Source organism: Thalassophryne amazonica, chromosome 4, assembly GCF_902500255.1.
Source record: "Thalassophryne amazonica chromosome 4, fThaAma1.1, whole genome shotgun sequence".
NCBI lineage: Eukaryota > Metazoa > Chordata > Actinopteri > Batrachoidiformes > Batrachoididae > Thalassophryne > Thalassophryne amazonica.
Genome location: NC_047106.1, coordinates 87,283,771 through 87,306,362, shown reverse-complemented (window position 1 = coordinate 87,306,362; position 22,592 = coordinate 87,283,771). Strand labels below are relative to the sequence as shown.

The 22,592-nt window shown below is 41.3% G+C and overlaps 1 protein-coding gene across 1 annotated transcript in view; it reads left to right on the top strand.

Annotated features, from left to right (window-relative positions):
- The window catches only part of si:ch211-137a8.2 (uncharacterized protein LOC777613 homolog), a 207,136-nt gene that overhangs the window by 89,024 nt on the left and 95,520 nt on the right, over positions 1-22,592 (top strand). The gene's annotated exons all lie outside the window — the stretch shown is intronic.

Here is a 22,592-nt window from a genome sequence, read left to right as displayed (position 1 = left end):
ATCTAACTCACTACAGTGTGTCAGTTCATGTGGGCATTTCCCCCCCAAAAACAGCACACCAGACCATTTACAGACTCCATATGGATCGTGAACTCACATGGAGGTGACAGTGTTGTTTTTGTTTTTTTGAGCTGACTCCAACAGAGTCCCATGTTTGGAAACCCAGCCACCAGGTGCCTACCTGTGAGCCCCCAGGCCTGGTGCCAGCAGGAGGCCCCAGTATCCCTGATCAGACTGAGATGACTCCATCCCTATGTGCATCTCTCATAAAGGTCTATTGGATCACCCTTTGTCTTCTCACCTTGGACCAACATGCCAATTGTGGCCCTGCCAGGAGCTGATGCTCCAGACAACACAGCTCCTAGGATCACTGGAGCACACAAACCCCTCCACCACAATAAGCCTGGCTTGGGAATGCCTCAGGGGTCCACTGGGAAGAGTTACAGGACTTGGCTGGAGATGGGGAATTGTGGGGATGAGCTGCTTGCATGGGTGCAATTTGGTGGGGGATAGGGGGGACATGTCCTCCCCACCTTTTCAACCAGGGGGGACAGAATATGCTATGTCCCCCCCATATGTGTACTTGAAACATGCTATGCCAGTCTTATGTGCAAACCATGTCAGTCTTATGTAAAAAAAAAACATCACAATAGTATCTTTGTTTCTGCACGTTTGTATTTTTAGCAGCATTGACTTGTTTACAACACCTGTTTCTTGTTTGTCACATTCTGAATTTTCTGGGACTGCTTTTGCCCAGATTTGAAACCAAAAATAGTTGCCTCTAGGGACTAGTGTCTACACATAAGTATCAGTGGACCATACGCTAATTTACTAAATTCTGAAAGTTAGAAAAGGAAATCAGAAAAGCTATCTGGGACCTCAGAAAGCCCATCTGCAATTATTGCTTGATCTCCAAAATCAGTCTATGCAAGCGAAATTATGTTCAGTATGAGTGTTGTCATTAGTGCCACTTCGAAAATTAAATTCATGATCAGTAATTTCAGGGGCGTCGGACTGGAGGGGTAAAGGGTACTATGTACCCAGCGCCCAGAGCATAGGGGGGGCCCACAAAAAAACTGGCATTAAATACATTTTTGTGTTGCATGTTATTAATATCCATACAATTTCTGTTGTAATAGAATATAATTAGAATGAATGTATAAATGTTGCAAAACATAATTCTGCTCTAACAATAATATTAAAAAATCTCTGAGGGCCTTTCCCACCCCTGCACAGTTGTACAATGGTTTAGTCCAGGCGCACAGGCGACCCCCCCCCCCCCCCCCACACACACACACACATCCCAAAAGGGATCTGACCGAAAGAGGAGGTGTTTAGTAGTGCTGAAACAACTAATCGATTTAATCGATTATTAAAATAGTTGTCAACTAATTTAGTCATCAGTTAGTTGTTAAATAACTTTGTTTTACCGCAGATGTTTTGTTTCTTCCATATAAATCAACCGTTTCTGCAGCGCGGCTTTGCTTGGAACCTTGAACCAATCGAAGCAGTGATTCGCAGATCGAAGCAGTGCTTTGATCTGGTGCTTTGTTGATTCAGTGTTTTATTTCGCTTAATCTTAATTTTGTCCCACTAAAACCCCAAAGAGCATATGTCTGTGAGTAACATTTACCTTTTTATGTTAATCTGACCTGTTATGGTCTTCTGGAACAGTTGATAGATGTATTTTATAACTTAAAAACGGGACCGATGCTAACGTGTTAGCGTGTGAACGGCGTTTTCAATGTTGAAGTTAGCATTAAGCTGTTGCAGCTGTCGGCGCATTTGTTTTCTGTATAATAATTCATGGCTCAGCGTTTGTTGTCATAAAAGAGTCAGATGTATTACAAATTGTAATATTTTATTCATTTATTTTTATTTATATATCAATAATAATAATGATAATAGAAACAACAACAATAATAGTAATAATAACTAATAATGCCACAATACAGTTTTAGAGAAACGGACAAAAATAATCTAATAAAACAAAACAGAAAAGACTAAACCAACTAACAATGAACATAAATAAATATAGAAATAACTTTCCTGTGAACACCTAGTGACTCTTAAACCTCCACTTCATCCCTGTTTTATTAAGTTTAATGACAGTTTGTTTCGGTCAAACCACATCTAAGCTGTGTTTTTACACAAGGAAAAAATAAAATGCAGTAAACTGCACATTTGTGTCTTTTTTCATGAAAATATCTAGTGTGTGAAAAAAGTGTGAAAAAAAAAATCACTTTTTTGCATTTACCATGTTGTCATGTTTGTCTGATTTGGGCTGTGGAGTAGCAGCCTGAATGGAGCTGATTGTGACAATGATACTGGGGGACAGTGTTGTTGAGCTCCGAGCTGTAGGAAGCTAGTGACTCATCAGCAGATAAAGATGCTCCGTCTCCTCTCGAGCTGTTGCTCTGTCCTCTGTGGGGAAATGCAGCATATGTGCCCACTTGTTGAGCAGATGTTCACGTCGTTTGTTCTCAGGAGATGACGATGGTCTGTGTTGTCATGTGAGCAGGAACTGATAAACCTGTTTACCTGCATCTGTTGACCTCTCACATCAACACTGATTTCATTATGATAGGAGATAAAATTCTTATTTGTTCAGACTTTGAAGGCTTCCACATAAAATGTTTTGTGATCAACACATTTGATGTGGTTGTCACAAAATTTCCTTTATTTGAATGATAGTAAAACTGAGACCTTTGTGTTTCATGCATGCAAAATGTTGCATCCTCAAACTTTGGTGTTTTGGATAATGATTTGAAACCAGCTGTAAAGACTTTGGAAACGATATTTAACAGCTATTTGAAGTTCGGTGAACTCTTATTAAAACATGTTTGTTCCAGCTTTGTCTTCTGGCTAAAGTAAACCTCTTCCTCAATAGACAGCATTTTTGGAACTTGTAAATGCATGATTTGGGGCGTTGCCATGGGTGCAATTTGGTGGGGGATGGGGGGACATGCCCCCCCACCTTTTCAACCAGGGTGGACAGAATATGGTATGGCCCCCCCCACCCCCCACCTTTTGACATATGTGTACTTGAAACATGTCAGTCTTATGTGCAAAACCATGTCAGAATAGTATCTTTGTTTCTGCAAGTTTGTATTTTTAGCAGCATTGACTTGTTTACAACACCTGTTTCTTGTTTGTCACATTTGGAATTTTCTGGGACTGCATTTGCCCAGATTTGAAACCAGAAATAGTTTGTCAGAAATGAGTGTTGTCATTAGTGCCACTTCGAAAATTAAATTCTTAAGTAATTTATTCTAAACTTATGATCTGTTGTTTTTTCAAACTCATGCAAAAACAAATCTTGAGAAAAAAGAATACAGTATGCGATAGTTAATACTTATTAAGAGCCTGTTCTTTCATATTTATGAATACATTTTACCACATTGCAGTTGTTTTTTTTAATGAGAACTCAACCTATCATTCTTTTTGAGGTCTACACATGTGGTGATACCTTATTTACACCAGGATGTAAATAAAATCAATGCTGGCTATTCTCAGAATAAAGACTTATATCCACAGTTTCAAATTGTATAAGTCAAATGATGTCCACTTTATGGTCTTCTCAAAACATTAAAATTACTGTTCTGGATGCTCAGAATGCATGTGAGCTTATCTAGAAACCGTTGGCTTCTGGGGGCCTAAAGCTGCCCCCAGACCCCCGGCCTATGGGCTTCGGCCCTGCGGGCCTCATACTTTGCCCCCCCCACCAATTTCTGGTTCTAAATTGTGCCCTTGGGCGTTGCGAGTGCGACTTCAGGGCGTATGTACAGCAGGGTTAGATTGGTCAATGATTTGTATTTTCTTGTTCATAATAACTGTCCCCATATTTTTAAAGGGACATTTCAAATATTTGTGCGAACACTAACGCCTGTCCATATGGATCATGGATCAACAGTGGTCCATTACACCACTGCTTGTAAACATGTTGTAATTTGTCAATTAGAAAAGTGAAAACATTGAAAAATGAAAGCGCTTTTGGCATGAGCATTGAAGGCATTAAAACACACATCCTAAGAAACTCTAATGCATACACGCACATCCTGCAGACAGTGAGTCAGATCTATGTGGTCTGTCACCGTTACAGGGTTAAAGCCTTGGCCTCCTAATTCTGCAGTGTCACACTCACTCACACAGCCCTCATGTGGAACTTCAGACAAATGAAGCCTCTGCCTGACCGGCCTCTATGGGATGTCATGAAGCACGTGATTAATGAGGTTGGATGTCTTCAGCTCATTTCACACATACTGCATGTGTGTGTTGGCTGTCCATGAGTGAGTTGACTTGTTGTATTTGCAATTAGTTTTTTGAAGGACAGAGACAGAAAATTAGCAAGGAGATGAGAGGGAAAGTGAAAATGGACAATAAAGAACAGATAATATAGGAATTCAACTGATAAAGCTGAAGCCAGGCAATGGAGAAGGAAAGATGGAGACGAAGGATGTAAATCAAGATGAAAGAATTCACTCTTACTGCCAAACTGGTTTTGTTTTGATGTTTGCTTGCTCTAGGTCAGTGTAGGGTAAATAGTAATTACTGAATGTTGTAGAAATTGCTAGTATGTTACATAGTATTCTAGAAACTTCCAGAAAACTCTGGATATTTGCAGTACCTTCTAGAATATCTGGAAAATGATACAAGTCTCTAGAATTTACCAGAACACTGTGGAATATTATGGAAAGTTGTTACATTTGTTGTAGAGTTGGCTTTTTTGACTGTATATGCTAGGGACTATTGTTCCTCCATAGGATTCTAAAAGTTTGCTTCACCAAGTGCTGTTGGGTTCAGAACAAATAAGACGGCTTCAGTTACCTATTAACACCCCTGCAAACAAAAACACCATGCCCAAATACAGTTGACAAAAGGAAAAGGCAACAAAGTTTCTTTGTGCCATCGGAACACCTTCAGTGCACATATAATTCAATTAGGGAATACCCCTGCTGTGTCTTATTTGCAGGTGTTTGTGCTGATTATACGGTCACAAATTGAGCTTTACATAAAGTTGATATTTGCGACCATATGACAGCATGAATGTCTGCAAATCATCAGATACAAGGGGGTTATTCCCATTCTAATCCATTTCCATCGTTTGCACGGTTTATTTTTCTGTAGGTAATTCAGTTGGCGAAGCTTACCATGAGCCAGCGTCACTCCAAAAGCAGTCAGGGCGGGAAGTAATCCATCAAATGTGAAATGGTAATTCTGTGTCAGAATCCACATCAGTACTTTCGTATGGTAGCTTAAATTCACCCATTTTGGCGGCAGCGGCGGTACATGGCTTTTTCTCACTCTCAGCTGACAGCGCCATTATGACATCTGCGTAGCTTGCACACACAGCCAGTGTTCTGTCATATTGTGTCTCGACAGTTCCGAGTCCGACAGTATTGCGCATGGGTGCGCAGAGAGCTGGCCTGTCAACAGGAATGACATCTCATCAGAACACCGGTCAGGGTGCGGAGTAATACATCTGAATGTGAAACTGTCGAATATTTTGCCACAGTTACCCCGATATTATACGGTCTGAAGTCTCACACAATTAACCAATCAGATTTGCAAAAAAAAAAAAAAAAAAAAGGAATTGGATTAGAATGCATTTATATATATATATATATATATATATATATATATATATATATATAAACTAATTCTGAAATTCACAGCATGTCACCCTGAGGCACTTCGTAGGAGCAAGATGCAGCATCAACGGGCCAGGCTCAAAGGAAAACAAGAAATAAACTGGTAACGTAAAAAGATAAAAAAACAGTGGACTAACAAACTGCTATAACTCCAATTTCAATGAAGTTGGGACGCTGTGTAAAAATGTAAATAAAAACAGAATACAATGATGTACAAATCCTCTTCAACCTATAGTCCATTGAATACACCACAAAGACAAGATATTTAATGTTAAAACTGATAAACTTTATTATTTTTGTGCAAATATTTGCTCATTCTGAAATGGATGCCTGCAACACATTTTTAAAAAGTTGGGACGGGGCAACAAAAGACTGTGAAAGTTGATGAATGCTCAAAGAACACCTAATTGGAAACAGGTGAGTGTCATGATTGGGTATAAAAAGAGCATCCCCAAAAGGCTCAGCCATTCATAAGCAAAAATGGGGCGAGGATCACCACTTTGTGAACAACTGTGTGGAAAAATAGTCCAACAAGAACAATGTTTATCAATGTTCAATTGCAAGGAATTTAGGGATTTCATCATCTACAGTACATAATAGAAGATTCAGAGAATCTAGAGAACTTTCTACACATAAGCGGCAAGGCCGAAAACCAACATTGAATACCCGTGACCTTCGATCCCTCAGGCGGCACTGCGTTAAAAACCGACATCATTGTGTAAAGGATCTTACTGCATGGGCTCAGGAACACTTCAGAAACCATTGTCAGTTAACAGTTTTTCGCTACATCTACAAGTGCAAGTTAAAACTCTAACATGCAAAGAGAAAGCCATACATCAACAACATAAAGAAACACCTTCGCTAACTTCTCTGGGCCCGAGCTCATTTGAAATGGACAGATGCAAAGTGGAAAAGTGTGCTGTAGTCTGTTGAGTCCACGTTTCCAATTGTTTTTGGAAATCATGGACGTAGTGTCCTCCGGACAAAAGAGGAAAAGACCATCCAGATTGTTACCAGCGCAAAGTTCAAAAGCCAGCATCTGTGATGGTATGGGTGTGTGTTAGTGGCCATGGCATGAGCAACTTACACATCTGTGACGGCACCATCAATGCTGAAAGGTACATCCAGGTTTTGGAGCAACACATGCTGCCATCCAAGCAACGTCTTTTTCAGGGACGTCCCTGCTTATTTCAGCAAGACAATGCCAAGCCACATTCTGCACGTGTTACAACAGCGTGGCTTCGTAGTAGAAGAGTACGGGTACTAGACTGGCCTGTCTGCAGTCCAGAACGTCCATTGAAAATGTGTGTCGCATTATGAAGCGCAAAATACGACAACTGAGACCCCGGACTGTTGAACAACTGAAGTTGTACATCAAGCAAGAATGGGAAAGAATTCCACCTACAAAGCTTCAACAATTAGTATCCTCAGTTCCCAAACACTTGAGTGTTGTTAGAAGAAAAAGTGATGTAACACAGTGGTAAACATGCCACTGTCCCAGCTTTTTTGAAACATGTTGCAGGCATCCATTTCAAACTGAGCAAATATTTGCACAAAAATAAAAAAGTTTCAGGTTGAACATTAAATATATTGTCTTTGTGGTGTATTCAATCGAATATAGTGTTGGAACAAAGCCACAGGATGAATATAATAATGTTTGGAATATTGAAAATTATCACTTGTGGATAATTTTACCTCGAAAAGGACACCACCTAGTTCAAAGTATAGGTACTTTTAGTTTAAACTTTCATTAATTGATTAGTCTCAATTTAATTACTCAGTCTCAATTTCTAAAGGATAAGCTCCGCAGGTCAGATCCGACACCCTCTGTAAAACCATACAAAAATCACAGACACCTTCACACGTTTAAGATATTTATTTAACTCTGGCAGGAGTTAGACAACAGGACATATGACAGTGAGCACTTTAATGATGACGACATTCAATGAGCAATGATTATATGATGTTCAGATAATTTGGTTTCGTAGCGGGAGTTTTAGGAGTAAGATTCATCCTAATTTAACAGGTAATTTACTTTGGTATTATTAACCTGAGAGAAGATTAATGATTTTGAATAGAGTTAAATAAAGCCACTCTGTTTATCTGACAACATAGCCTGGTCTTACTTTGTGTAGTGCAGCGGGTCTCCGTGAGGTCCGATGCTGGAATCGTCTGGTTCAGTCAACGCTCTGTCCGCCACACAGCTTCGTCAGGGACCTTGACAAACAGGCTCTGCTGGTCCGACCCGCTCGGTTTCGTCAGTGGCGGGGATGATTTCTGTTATTATGCTGTGATTTTGCGGCGGCAGTTCAAGTCACTGTTGAACGTCTCAGCTGACCTGGATGTTTTTCTCTGCAGCGCTCTGGAGTCTGGCTTGTCAGAATAAAGGTTTCAGCGTCTTTATTCTCTATCAAAAATCAAAACTTCGTCTTTCGTCGTTGTCTTTTTGGAAGCTGGGTCAAATCAAAACTCAGTGCAAAAATAGCTGACTTTAGAAGAAAAATGTTCATGAAGAACATGACAGAGAAAAAGGTTTTAATTTGAAAATTCAAAAAAGGAAGTTAAATGCAGCGGCGCGTTTAACTTGACAAAAGCTGCAAAAGTTATCTGTCGAAAATGGTGCACCAAAGAAGAATGAGTCTTAATAGCACGCGACTTTAAACAAAGAGTCATAAATTTTACTGCTGACGGCTAGGTGCGTCTTTAGACTCAAGGAAAAGAAAAGTGAAGAGAGGAAAAGTGAAGAGTAAAAAGAGTAAGAGTAAAGAGCATAAGAGGGCGAATTCCCGGGCGTGAGCTCTTTTAAAGGTTTAATAAGCTCCACCCCCAAGAATTCTGGGTAACATAGTTTCTGGAGTTTCCTTTGTCTAGTTTTATATACAACCCCTGGCAAAAATTATGGAATCACCGGCCTCGGAGGATGTTCATTCAGTTGTTTAATTTTGTAGAAAAAAAGCAGATCACAGACATGACACAAAACTAAAGTCATTTCAAATGGCAACTTTCTGGCTTTAAAAACACTATAAGAAATCAGGAAAAAAATTGTGGCAGTCGGTAACGGTTACTTTTTTCAGGGAAAAAAAATATGGAATCACTCAATTCTGGCTCCAACTTTCTCTGATTACTGTTGCCAGATCAGCTTTGCAGGTTGGAGCCTTGTCATGGACCATTTTCTTCAACTTCCACCAAAGATTTTCAATTGAATTAAGATCCGGACTATTTGCAGTCCATGACATTGATCCTATGTGTCTTTTTGCAAGGAATGTTTTCACAGTTTTTGCTCTATGGCAAGATGCATTATCATCTTGAGAAATGATTTCATCATCCCCAAACATCCTTTCAATTGATGGGATAAGAAAAGTGTCCAAAATATCAACGTAAACTTGTGCATTTATTGATGATGTAATGACAGCTATCTCCCAAGTGCCTTTACCTGACATGCAGCCCCATATCATCAATGACTGTGGAAATTTACATATTCTCTTCAGGCAGTAATCCTTACAAATATCATTGGAATGGCACCAAACAAAAGTTCCAGCATCATCACCTTGCCCAATGCAGATTCGAGATTCATCACTGAATATGACTTTCATCCAGTCATCCACAGTCCACGATTGCGTTTCCTTAGCCCATTGTAACCTTGTTTTTTTTTTTCTGTTTAGGTGTTAATGATGGCTTTCGTTTAGCTTTTCTGTATGTAAATCCCATTTCCTTTAGGCGGTTTCTTACAGTTCGGTCACAGACGTTGACTCCAGTTTCCTCCCATTCGTTCCTCATTTGTTTTGTTGTGCATTTTTGATTTTTGAGACATATTGCTTTAAGTTTTCTGTCTTGACGCTTTGATGTCTTCCTTGGTCTACCAGTATGTTTGCCTTTAACAGCCTTCCCATGTTGTTTGTATTTGGTCCAGAGTTTAGACACAGCTGACTGTGAACAACCAACATCTTTTGCAACATTGCATGATGATTTACCCTCTTTTAAGAGTTTAATAATCCTCTCCTTTGTTTCAATTGACATCTCTTGTGTTGGAGCCATGATTCATGTCAGTCCACTTGGTGCAACAGCTCTCCAAGGTGTGATCACTCCTTTTTAGATGCAGACTAACGCGCAGATGTGATTTGATGTAGGTGTTAGTTTTGGGGATGAAAATTTACAGGGTGATTCCATAATTTATTCCTCAGAATTGAGTGAGTCCATATTTTTTTTCCCTCTGCTTGGTCTAAAAAAGTAACCGTTACTGACTGCCACAATTATTTTTCCTGATTTCTTATAGTGTTTCTTAAAGCCAGAAAGTTGCCATTTGAAATGACTTTAGTTTTGTGTCATGACTGTGATCTGCTTTTTTTCTACAAAATTAAACAACAGAATGAACATCCTTCGAGGCTGGTGAGTCCCTAATTTTTGCGTGGCTCCAACATTCCGCTTTGAAACCAAACCAAGTCCTGTAGAATAAATCTTGTAACTGGTTTACCTGGAATTATTGTTATGTGTCGGACGCAGCCCGGAGAACCGACCAGCGTTTGAAGGACCCAGTATAAAATAAGCAGAGCACGGTACAAAGGATAACTGAATTTAATTACATAACAGTGATGTGAAAAATACAACAAATGAGTGCGCGGTCTGGCGTGGTGGAATTGCGGTGTGCTCCCAGCAGCACTAACGGTCCGGAGCCAGAAACTGTTCGGACCCAAGGACCCCGCCGAAACCCCCCAGGTGGCCGCGACAAACCGAGTCTGTGAAAGAAGAAACCATCATGTGAGTCCACACTCCAACACACAGAGAGACCGCTCAAAGGTGTTCACAAACAGCAAACACTTCCTGGCTTAATTACTAATCAGCTTCCCACCCTGCAGGCATGGAACACCCTGTTCACAAACTCAACTGCAGTGGAAGCTGATTAAACGACTAACATAACAGCTCAATACAATAAGGTGTGAGGGACACCACATTTACTGACTGTATAAATGTTAGTCACAAAACCTAACATACCTCAGGAAGTGTGCTGACCAGCGTGAGACCTCACCCCCTCCTCTTTCACAGACCATGCATCAAACCTGGATGTTCTCTGCATCCACTGATGATGAGATGGCTCTCGAGACGACGATCTCACCCGTCTAGTCACAAGGTCGAGTCTCTGGCAAATACACACTGTGTACTCCAGACTTAAATGCCACCATGCTCCAATCCGTGTAGATGCACCACAGCTGTGAGTCCTGACGAGCTGCACTTGATCAGCCTCAGGTGATCAGGGTGAGGTCCTGAAAACTCAGCCACACAGCCACTCAGTCCTAAACGCGTACCACCTGGAAGGAAAAACAAAAGACAGCACAGAAGACAGAAACAAAAGGCAGCCAGGCCCCCCAGCCACAACAGCACCCCACCCTCACGGGAAGCCTCCCGGCGAACACACAAACCTGGCCCAGGAGAAACACCCCCCTCCAGGGACCATGGCTGGAAACCGTATCTGCATTCATCTTCCAACAGAATCTTCATCTAACAGAACGGTTGATGTCTTCTCCTCTGGCTGCATCTTTGCCTTTGTTTCTGTCAATCAATTAGCACAGGTGTGGCCAGGAGTTCTTGAACCTGTGCGGTCAGCCTTTGTCCAACCATGTGTAAAGTCTGATTAGTCATAAAACAAAAAAGACAAACACAAACAACCAAACCACCCCCCCCCCCTCCCCAGAGGACCGTTCCATCAAACCCCGGGAAGGGGAGAAAAGAAAAACAACCCAAACTTAAGCTTGCAAATAAAAATGCTAACACCCCCCGACGACATGTAGGGACCAACACCCCCCAGAGGACATCCCGCCAGCTCCAGGAGTAATAACCACAGCCGAGGTCCCTCTGGGATCCAAAGTCACCCACGGGGACTCCCAGCGCCTCCCAGAGGACCGTTCCATCAACCCCAGGAGACGCCCCCCCTCATGACCAACAGACCCAGCCCCGGCCGTCTATGGCTAGATGGACCCACAGCCTTTTCCCCCCCAGAGGACACCACAGTCACACCCTGAGGGCGGAAACTGGGGGGAAAAACAAAAGGAAAAAAAAAACCAAACAAAACAACCCCAACCCCACCCCCTCGGCGCAGTGGAAACTGGAAGCACGTCCAGCGTCACCAACCATGACTATACCCCAGAAGTCAACCGGGAGGAGTGGAACAGCGGTTATGGCAGACGGCACAAAACGGCGCCACCCCTCCGACTTCCAAACCAGCCACCAGCTGCGGGTATATTCCACTGCCCCAAACCTCAGCCACGCCGATGGCAAACGGCTCAAAGGCGCGCTGAAGCCGGAGGTGGAACAGGGAATCAACAAAAAAAAAAAAACACCCCGAACCCCCCCCCCAGGTGCAGAGGTTACCCGGGAAACGCCCAGCATAACCAAACTGCACCACTCCAGCAACGCCGACAACCTACGGCTCACACGGCTGGAGCCAGAGGAAAAGAGAGGGAATAAAAAAAAAAATACCCCAAACCCCCCCCCCCTCCCAGGTGCAGAGGTTACCTGGGAAACGCCCAGCATAACCAAACTGCACCACTCCAGCAACGCCGACACGTACGGCTCACACGGCTGGAGCCAGAGGAGAAGAGGGGGCATAACAAAAACAACAAAAAAAAAGAAAAAAGAAAAAACAACCCAATTACCCCCCATCACCCCCCAGAGGACCGTCCCATCAAACCCTGGGAGGTGAAACCAAAAGAAATAAAAAGAAAGACTAACAGACTAACATAAAGTGACTTGGGTCCTTGTTTATGCTCCAGACAGACTGCAGGGTCACGACCCCAGACACTAATAGTGTAAAAAATCCCACACAAAAACCAATTCAAAAAAATGAACCAACACAAAACTAATAAGTGATTTATACCGTCAAGCTCAAACAAATGGAACACACCTGTTCCAACTTAAGAGCTTAACGGTAATGTGACTCAGTCACCAACAGAGGGAGCCAGAGTGCTGAAAATAAAAAACCCCTTTGGTAACAGAGAAAACCATTCATGCTGCTTTTCCTGTGAGCAGCTACGTGTAAACACACAACCAAAATGTGATTCAACTAAATTACGCCGGAGCTGAACAACAGACGCAGTAGCTATCTTTACCCGGGGAAACGGGGCTACAACTGTAACAACAGGAAGCACAGCGACCCGTGTCACAGAGCTCCGCCGTGCGCGTTCACCCATTACAGACACACTCATGCAGCTCCCGTTTAACCTCTTATCCGGTCGGAGTGTGACGCGAAGCCATCGCCAGTCACACTCCACCACGACCCACGGATAAGGCACAACACAGGAACATGGCTGCAAGAGCGCTCAAATCAATATTCAGTAATGGGTTCTCAAACACGCACCATCCGGGCGGAGAGCACCCGCAACTGATGCGGATAACTTCTGAACGTCTGCTGCCGCCTTCCCGGCGCGTTATCGCCTCTGCTACTGCTGGGTCCGTGATGTTTGGCCAGAGACTACTGTTATGTGTCGGACGCAGCCCGGAGAACCGACCAGCGTTTGAAGGACCCAGTATAAAATAAGCAGAGCATGGTACAAAGGATAACTGAATTTAATTACATAACAGTGATGTGAAAAATACAACAAATGAGTGCGCGGTCTGGCGTGGTGGAATTGCGGTGTGCTCCCAGCAGCACTAACGGTCCGGAGCCAGAAACTGTTCGGACCCAAGGACCCCACCGACACCCCCCAGGTGGCCGCGACAAACCGAGTCTGTGAAAGAAGAAACCATCATGTGAGTCCACACTCCAACACACAGAGAGACCGCTCAAAGGTGTTCACAAACAGCAAACACTTCCTGGCTTAATTACTAATCAGCTTCCCACCCTGCAGGCATGGAACACCCTGTTCACAAACTCAACTGCAGTGGAAGCTGATTAAACGACTAACATAACAGCTCAATACAATAAGGTGTGAGGGACACCACATTTACTGACTGTATAAATGTTAGTCACAAAACCTAACGTACCTCAGGAAGTGTGCTGACGAGCGTGAGACCTCACCCCCTCCTCTTTCACAGACCATGCATCAAACCTGGACATTCTCTGCATCCACTGATGATGAGATGGCTCTCGAGACGACGATCTCACCCGTCTAGTCACAAGGTTGAGTCTCTGGCAAATACACACTGTGTACTCCAGACTTAAATGCCACCATGCTCCAATCCATGTAGATGCACCACAGCTGTGAGTCCTGACGAGCTGCACTTGATCAGCCTCAGGTGATCAGGGTGAGGTCCTGAAAACTCAGCCACACAGCCACTCAGTCCTAAACGCGTACCACCTGGAAGGAAAAACAAAAGACAGCACAGAAGACAGAAACAAAAGGCAGCCAGGCCCCCCAGCCACAACAATTATATACCACACATATATGTAAAAGAACACACTAAGTAAACGTTCCAAAATGAACAGAGTATAACACATCAAGTATAATACTTTCATGCATAAATATTGTTCTTTTGTTACAACAATACAATGGAATTTCCTTTTTAAAATGTGGTTAGGATTTTGAGTCTGCAGGAATCAATCACCTGTCCTTCCCAAATTGTCCCACAGGGGTCACTCTTGTTCCATGGTTAGATTTGGATTTATCTGACATGAATGTGAAAGGGTAATACTGGGTTAATTTCAACTAGAAAACCTTTGCAATAATTATTGGATCAAGGGTATTCCTTCAGTGAGCTGTTTTCTTTTGGGTCTAGTGTGAAAAACCTCTTTTTAGGACTTCTGGTGAAGAAAGTATGTTTTCCTGTGGAGGGTTCTTTATGGTAAGAGGGGAGCTGAGACATCTGGTTTGGAGTACTGATAAGAGAATTCATAGCTCCGTGGAGAATGCACTTTGGGGATCTTAAATCCTGAATATGGTGGGGGTTGGTTGACAGATCCAAGCTTTGCCTGGCTGGGAGCGTCTCCTCTTTGACACCTGGAGATATACCAGGCCTTGCTGTATGGAGTTTATCTTTGTTTGAAGTCCTTATATAGTAAGGTTTCACATCATGGGTGATGCCAAAAACAAAAATAATTTTTTTGGCCATTTTTGGGCCTAAAAAACCCCCATTTTTCGGTCAAAATTCAAAAATTGTCCAATCCTTTTGATATGCATATCAAATTACTCGTCTTGATGAGTAAAGTTCAAAAATATATAGTTTGACCTATTTTTGACCTTGCGTTGCATCACAATGACCGAAAATGTGGAAAGGTCAATGCACTTTTCGTGAAGGGTCATATTCCTAAAATCTGCTATCATGGTCCGATTATGACAATTTTGGTGTCTAATTATATGTTTTCTTGCACAAGAAAACCAATAAGACAACTTACATAGACCATTATGCCAGTCTTGGCTATGGAAATACAGTTATGTCAAGTAATTGGCCTCTTTTACATCAAGCACATTAATTAAATATAAAAACTGCATAACTATGTTTTTGTGAATATAAAGAAAATCAGAATACAAAACCAAAGAAGACAGACATTTTAGAGTATACTATGGCTAATTTATTAAAATCATTTTTTGTGATTCATTGTTTCCATGACACAACATACACTTGATACCTCAAGTATCAGAACCATTCAAAATAAGTTCAATACACCCACTGACATTATTTTTGTTGTTATTAGTACCAAATTGACAAATTTTAGTTACCTTAGTTACCTTACCGAGCTACTTAAACTGCTGTAGCTCCTCTGAAAAAGAGAGCTTTAAATCAGAAGTGCCTGATTCCGTGGTATAACTCACAAACTCGCAGCTTAAAGCAGATAACCCATAAGTTGGAGAGGAAATGGCGTCTCACTAATTTAGAAGATCTTCACTTAGCCTGGAAAAAGAGTCTGTTGCTCTATAAAAAAGCCCTCCGTAAAGCTAGGACATCTTACTACTCATCACTAATTGAAGAAAATAAGAACAACCCCAGGTTTCTTTTCAGCACTGTAGCCAGGCTGACAAAGAGTCAGAGCTCTATTGAGCCGAGTATTCCTTTAACTTTAACTAGTAATGACTTCATGACTTTCTTTGCTAATAAAATTTTAACTATTAGAGAAAAAATTACTCATAACCATCCCAAAGACGTATCGTTATCTTTGGCTGCTTTCGGTGATGCCGGTATTTGGTTAGACTCTTTCTCTCCGATTGTTCTGTCTGAGTTATTTTCATTAGTTACTTCCTCCAAACCATCAACATGTCTATTAGACCCCATTTCTACCAGGCTGCTCAAGGAAGCCCTACCATTAATTAATGCTTCGATCTTAAATATGATCAATCTATCTTTATTAGTTGGCTATGTACCACAGGCTTTTAAGGTGGCAGTAATTAAACCATTACTTAAAAAGCCATCACTTGACCCAGCTATCTTAGCTAATTATAGGCCAATCTCCAACCTTCCTTTTCTCTCAAAAATTCTTGAAAGGGTAGTTGTAAAACAGCTAACTGATCATCTGCAGAGGAATGGTTTATTTGAAGAGTTTCAGTCAGGTTTTAGAATTCATCATAGTACAGAAACAGCATTAGTGAAGGTTACAAATGATCTTCTTATGGCCTCAAACAGTGGACTCATCTCTGTGCTTGTTCTGTTAGACCTCAGTGCTGCTTTTGATACTGTTGACCATAAAATTTTATTACAGAGATTAGAGCATGCCATAGGTATTAAAGGCACTGCGCTGCGGTGGTTTGAATCATATTTATCTAATAGATTACAATTTGTTCATGTAAATGGGGAATCTTCTTCACAGACTAAGGTTAATTATGAAGTTCCACAAGGTTCTGTGCTAGGACCAATTTTATTCACTTTATACATGTTTCCCTTAGGCAGTATTATTAGACGGCATTGCTTAAATTTTCATTGTTACGCAGATGATACCCAGCTTTATCTATCCATGAAGCCAGAGGACACACACCAATTAGCTAAACTGCAGGATTGTCTTACAGACATAAAGACATGGATGACCTCTAATTTCCTTTCCTTTCATTCAATGTGCATATTAAACAAATATGTAGGACTGCTTTTTTGCATTTGCGCAATATCTCTAAAATTAGAAAGGTCTTGTCTCAGAGTGATGCTGAAAAACTAATTCATGCATTTATTTCCTCTAGGCTGGACTATTGTAATTCATTATTATCAGGTTGTCCTAAAAGTTCCCTGAAAAGCCTTCAGTTAATTCAAAATGCTGCAACTAGAGTGCTGGCAGGGACTAGAAGGAGAGAGCATATCTCACCCATATTGGCCTCTCTTCATTGGCTTCCTGTTAATTCTAGAATAGAATTTAAAATTCTTCTTCTTACTTATAAGGTTTTGAATAATCAGGTCCCATCTTATCTTAGGGACCTCTTAGTACCATATCACCCCAATAGAGCGCTTCGCTCTCAGACTGCAGGCTTACTTGTAGTTCCTAGGGTTTGTAAGAGTAGAATGGGAGGCAGAGCCTTCAGCTTTCAGGCTCCTCTCCTGTGGAACCAGCTCCCAATTCAGATCAGGATGACAGACACCCTCTCTACTTTTAAGATTAGGCTTAAAACTTTCCTTTTTGCTAAAGCTTATAGTTAGGACTGGATCAGGTGACCCTGAACCATCCCTTAGTTATGCTGCTATAGACTTAGACTGCTGGGGGGTTCCCATGATGCACTGAGTGTTTCTTTCTCTTTTTGCTCTGTATGCACCACTCTGCATTTAATCATTAGTGATTGATCTCTGCTCCCCTCCACAGCATGTTTTTCCTGGTTCTCTTCCTCAGCCCCAACCAGTCCCAGCAGAAGACTGCCCCTCCCTGAGCCTGGTTCTGCTGGAGGTTTCTTCCTGTTAAAAGGGAGTTTTTCCTTCCCACTGTCGCCAAGTGCTTGCTCACAGGGGGTCGTTTTGACCGTTGGGGTTTTTCTGTAATTATTGTATGGCCTTGCCTTACAATATAAAGCGCCTTGGGGCAACTGTTTGTTGTGATTTGGCGCTATATAAAAAAAAATTGATTGATTGATTGATCCTCTGCAAGCAAAGGAGAACTGGTCCCTGAGAGAAAAAAAAAACTCCTTCCCATACTAATACGCAGGCAATATCACCCAAGTCATCCAGAGGCATACATTTTTAACTTATGGTTCAACTTTTAACCAAACTAATGTCGGACAAGTTATTTAAATTAATGTCATGTCTGAAGTTTTATAAAGTGAAAATATCGGATATATGTTTTAGTTTTACAGTAATGCGCTAATTTTTAACGTTTTAGTGTGGATATATGCTGTGCCCAGCAGTGCATTATGGGTAGGATAGGGTAATAGTACGTTCACGACATGAGAAATGCATTTGAAACACTCTAAGGCTCTACAGACAATAGCATTAAACTCTAGTGCCTAAAACTCATGAATATATTCTCTGGGTTTATAGACGTTATTGTGTCTGTGTTTATTAAATTCCATGCATCTTAAATGTAGCAGACACGGATTATCTGGAATTTTGTTTTGGCAAGTTTTCAAGGTCTCTACTGCCATCTACTGGCCAGTAGTGTTTATTCGCCCTATTGATGTATCCCATAATCCCTTGCATGCCAGAGAGTCGCTGCAGTCAACAACATATAGAGAATCAACACGATGACAGTTGTAAATTAATATTATACTACCAAAATGCATTTTTTTAATGCTTTCATCATGTTAATAAGAGACTGCTGCATGATACCCTGAAAACTTGCTAAAACAGTTATAACAAATAATCCATGTCTATTACGTTTAATCTGCGGGGAATTTAATAAACGCAAACCGAATTTCAGACATAATATATATATTAATCTCAAACAAAGAGGACAAACAGTGTTGTAAAGAACAATAAGACGTTAAAGAGCAAACTTCACTTTCCTCCAGAACGACATGAACAGGAAGCGATTGTAGCTCACAGCAGTTCCCTTTGAAAATAACAGATAGACAGCCTGTGATTCTCGCATGTTTACATAAAATAAACACAATAACAATGTCTATAAACCCAGAGAATATATTCACGAGAGTTTTAGGCACAATATAAAAATAGTTTTATGTTGCGATCATAATGGTGTTGTCTGGGTGCAGTTAAAGTGCAGCGTGATCATTAAGTGTTAAGCCGTGGTCACAACCCGCCGTACTTGGGCTAAATTTGGAGATCCGTACGTTGTAAGTACTGCCTCAGTACGAATTTAGGAGCACGCAGACACGCCGTAGAGGTTTTAGTGCATGCAGAACTTTCGCTGCGGTCAGGCTGCAGATTCACCAGCAGTACAGATGATGCACGTTGTGAGTACTGCCTTAGTACGGATTCAAAGCGGCAAATTTTCATTCAATTACTATTGAATTATCCAAATCCATACATAGGCAGTACGGATTACGGCACTCACCACATACTATGGTGGCCTACAGACTTGCATGCACAACGCAGCTTCTCACTTGAACTTGGACTTTATTTCCAAACGTCAGCAACACACACTCCACAGCTTCAGTCTGATAACTAGCTGTAACTTTTCTAGGCAAGTAAACACTCGTACAACTTACCGCTGCAGGCTGGACATGCTCATGCATCGCCGCTCATAAAAAAGAAAAGCGACCCCACACACACACACACACACACTGCTTTATTGTCAACTCTCTTTATTGTTACACTCCTAGAGACATGCGTTGAACGTACTCCCTCCCTCCTCTTGCTACTGCCTCCGTACGTTTTCACAAAAAACGTAGTGGCCGTGGCATCCGCAGAAAACGTACAGCGAGAAAAACGCATGGTGGGTTGTGACCGGGGCTTTAGGTCCATAAAATGGTGAAAAATTTCAGTGTTATCCAGAGCCAAATATGATGCCTTCAAATGTTGTTTGTGTACAGCCCAAAGATATTCCATTTCCTGCCAGATAGGAGTAAAAAAAAATCAACCAGAAAATTCACATTTAAGAAACTGAAAGCAGACAGTTATATTTCAAAAAGAAATCCCTTGGTGATTATCATTTTATCAAAATGGCTGTCAATAATATTTGATATTAAAAACTTGATTAAACGTTGCAGTTCTACTTACAATAACCAAGGCTTAAGAGTCACTGGATTTAAACAGTGAACACTTTCTTTAATATCTTAGAGCCACTATCAGAGGTTCATGAGTGTTTAAATTCAAAATTTGCATGCAAAAAATATTTCAGAATTTGGTCCCTTTTAGTTGCTATATTTGAAGACGTACTGTGTGTTAACCATAAATGTGCTTTGAGAATTAGATACCGGCTTTAAGATTGTGCCTGATTATCTCAGAGAATTTTTTTCTGAAGAAAAATTGCATTCCTGAAAATGTTTTCTTTCTTCTGCTTAGTCATTGTATTGATAAGGATATAGACTGACAAAATAAATAGCAGCCATATTTATATTGATCAGAGGACACTTCAGCAACTTTTTAAGAAAAAGGAAAAATGTCAAATACATAAATGTATACCAATCAGATTTACATTTGTGTGGAATATATATATATATATATATATATATATATATATATATATATATAAAAAAATCATGGTAGTCTAGATAATGTTTTAATACAGTTTCTGTTCACCCTGAGCCAGAAGTCAAATTGTAAAAGAAAAAAAAGTTATCAGAAGGTTAGAATATGGAACTCTAATCATTTTGATAAGATAGTGTCAGTCATCTTTCCTGCTTCGATTAAAAGCCCATTGCCGCAAAATTCCTCAGTTTTTAATAGAAAATGTATTACACACTTTTGAAAGCAGTTATAGATATCTATATGTTGTTTCCTCTAGGCAAAAAGTTATACAGTTATATGTGTTTGCAACTTGATAATTTTAGAGAGTCACCCAGGGGAGTCATTAAATGTTGTCCCTTTTTTTTTATAGTTCTCAAACTAAAAAATGTTTTTAGTCTGGCCCATTGTTTCTCAGCCACATGGGGTGTACAGCCAGGACACAGAGTGCCTTTTCCAAGCCTGGATGAATAAGTATGGTTGTGTCAGGAAGGGTATCCGGCAAAAATAAACAAGTCATAATAAAGATGCAGGGTACAAATCGAGTTTCCATACCGGATTGGTTGAAGGGATGATTATGAATATAATTGGTGCATATGCCCCACAGGTAAGTTGTGAGCCAAACGAGAAAGAAGATTTCTGGAGTGAGTTAAGCCTGGTTCACACGACAGGATTTTAAAGTTAACCACACACGTGAAGATAAAAACTTCATAGATCTAACAGGTTTGGTCATCCAGTGTGTGGTGTTTAGCCACACGGTAAGGACAACAACACCACACATGAACCGATTTCACACACGAACATTCCCAGCTCAAACAGGAAATCTCGTAAAATCTCTTGAGATTAAACGTGGCTTCAGAGTAAACAAACGGAGATACTTTGTGGACTATTTAAAACGGAGGGAAAAAACAATACAAAAAGAAAAGGCGTTCCTTAAAGGAGAGGAGACAGCGCGACCACCGGACTTTCTGGTAAGTCAGAACAGCTGTTTTGATTTTATTGTCCGCTCCGTATGTCCATCACCTCGCTTTCTGATTGGCTGCATGGCTGCTCATTTGTGGTCAGAGGGACACAACACACTGCAATATCGGGCCAAAAAAAATCCAACATGTTGAATATGCCCAATTTGCGATCGGAGCATCCCTGACGTCCTTCTGAGCAGATCATAGTGGTCTTAACACACCAGACATGCCAGGAATATCTGATAAGATTATCTTTAGCGTCATCACGATTGTCGGGGCGTCCTTAAGATTGTCGGAAGGGGAAGATCGGGTCTGATATCGGCCTAATTATCCTGCCGTGTGAACCAGGCCTTAGCTGAGGTGGTGGAGAGTGTGCCCAAGCATGAAAGAGTGGTGATAGGAGCAGACTTCAGTGGGCAAGTTGGCGAAGAGAACAGAGGTGATGAGGAAGTAGTGGGTAGATATGGTATCAAGGACAGGAATGAATACCTACTTTAAGAAACGAAAGGAGATGGCAGTGGAGTTTCTAACCAGGTTGTTTCATAAAATCTTGGAAAGTGAGAGGATGCCTGAGGAGTGGAGATGAAGTGTGCTGGTTTCTGTTTTTAAGAACAAGATTGATGTGCAGAGCTGCAGATACTGAAAAGGCATAAAGATCAGCAACAGCATAAAGTTATGTGAAAGAGTAGTAGAAGCTAGTAATATGGAAGTAATATGGTTTCATGCCGAGAAAGAGCACTACAGATGCAATGTTTGTTCTGAGGATGCTGTTGAAGTATAGTGAAGGCCAGGAGGAGTTACATTGTGTGTTTGTGGTTTTAGAGAAAGCTCCAGGGTGTCAAGAGAAGAGGTGTGGTATTGTATGAGGAAGTCTGGAGTGGCAAAGAAGTATGTGAGAGTAGTGCAAGACATGTACAAGGATAGTGTGACAGCGGTGAGATGTGTAGAAGGAATGACGGAATCATTCAAGATGGAGGTGAGATTACACCAAGGATCAGCTCTGAGTCATTTCTTGTTCGCAATGGGGATGCACAGATTGATGGATGACATCAAACAGGAGTCTCTATGGACTATGACATTTGCAGATGACATTGTGATCTGTAGTGAGAGTAGAGAGCAGGTTGTGTTTACCTTGGAACTGTTGAGATACGCTCTGGAGAGCAGGAGAATGAAAGTCAGTATGAGTAAGACTGAGTACGTGTGTACATGAGAAGGAGCCAGATGGAATAGTGCAGTTACAAGGAGTAAAGTTTAAATACTTGAGGTCAACTGTCCAAGGTAATGGATAGTGTGGCAGAGAGGTGAAGAAGAGAGTGCAGGCAGGGTGGAGTGGGTGGAGAAAGGTGGTAGGAGTGATTTGTGATAGAAGAATATCTGCAAGAGTGAAGGGGAAAGTTTACAAGACAGTAGTGAGACCAGCTATGTTGTACAGCTTAGAGACGGTGGCAAAAAGAAAAAGACAGGAGGCAGAGCTGAAGATGCTGTGACTCTCCTTGGGCGTGATGAAGATGGACAGGATTACGAA